At 37.8% G+C, this 1,366-nt stretch overlaps 1 non-coding gene across 1 annotated transcript; it reads right to left on the bottom strand.

The window, feature by feature from the left end:
* Positions 1-299: 299 nt before the first annotated feature.
* Positions 300-403, bottom strand: LOC121205235 (small nucleolar RNA R71). Its single transcript, XR_005900320.1, has one exon. It is a non-coding gene; the product is annotated as a small nucleolar RNA R71 (small nucleolar RNA).
* Positions 404-1,366: the final 963 nt, after the last annotated feature.

Genomic DNA, 1,366 nt, shown 5'->3' with positions numbered 1-1,366 from the left:
ATTACATCGACCAATTTTGAGATAAAGTTGACAATGATCCATATGATTCAGAACAACATGCAATTCAGAGGAACTATGGCGGAGGACCCAAATAGGCACTTAAAATAGTTTCTCCAACTTTGTGCTGCTTTTAAATTTAATGGGGTCACTGATGACACTATTTATCTTCAGTTGTTTCCATTCTCCTTAGTAGATAACGCTTTCTCTTGGTTAGACTCGCATGCACCAGGATCCATCATGACGTGGAATGAACTTGCAAATTTTTTTTGTACAAGTTCTTTCCTATTAGTAACACGGTCCAACTGAGAAGGGAGATTATGAATTTCAAGCAGATGAAAGGAGAGAGTTTTCATGAAGCTTAGGAGCAATTTAATTTGATGATAAGATGGCTTCACCATTGTCTACCTGAATGGCTACGATTGCAAATGTTCTACAACGGCATAGATGCTCACTCGAGATCAAAACTCAATGGAGCTGTAGGAGGAGCCTTGATGAATCTTACATACGAAGATGTCTATCAATTGATAGAGAACATGGCTATGAATTCTTGCTAGTGGCCTAACGAGCGGTTCACTTACGGTTCGAGACCATCCACGACCAAAGCTGTCTATGAAGAGGATAAGTATCAACAAATTTTGAACAAGCTCAACTGATTGGAATCTACATATAATAGGCCTATGATACACGAAAAAGTTAGAACAATCGGCTAGTAGCCTGAGAACTAAGCCAAGGATGTGAACTACACCGGGAATAAGAATAGTAATCTCTATTCGAACACTTATAATCATGGTTGGAGAGACCACTAAAACGTAAAATGGAGCAACAATCAAGGAGGAGGTAATAGATCCAACCAAAATAGACAAAATATTACTTACCAACCTCATTATTTGCAGAAAACTTAGGAAATGGCTTGTTGGAACGCCGGTGCCTCCAAGGCGCAGTGGAAAAATAAAATAATTAAAAACATTCCGGTGATCCAAACCATGGATCCATGTGTAAGGAACGTATCGGGGTGATAAAAGGTTTCAAAATTACCAAAACTTCAATCTGAGTAGACAGCGACGTCTAGGCTACGGGAATTCTGAACCACTATCGAACCAAGCCGCAACCTTTCAGATGTCGGCCTCTACGTAGTCCACCCAGTTGACAATGAACGATAGAAAAATTTCAGAAACTATTTCAGTGATTTTTATGCTTGACGGCTGCTAGACCCTTTTGCATAATTTCGGGCTTATTTATATATTATCTCTTTAGGGTTTTTACCCTTGCCATATATAACACCCTCTTAATTGGTATATCTTTTTAATGAATATTAATTCATTAAAATTAATCTGAACATAATAGTCATCATTAAAATAAATATAAT

Source organism: Gossypium hirsutum, chromosome A08, assembly GCF_007990345.1.
Source record: "Gossypium hirsutum isolate 1008001.06 chromosome A08, Gossypium_hirsutum_v2.1, whole genome shotgun sequence".
Classification (NCBI taxonomy): domain Eukaryota; kingdom Viridiplantae; phylum Streptophyta; class Magnoliopsida; order Malvales; family Malvaceae; genus Gossypium; species Gossypium hirsutum.
The sequence above is the reverse complement of the archived record's forward strand: the minus strand, read 5'-3'. Positions and strand labels throughout refer to the sequence as shown.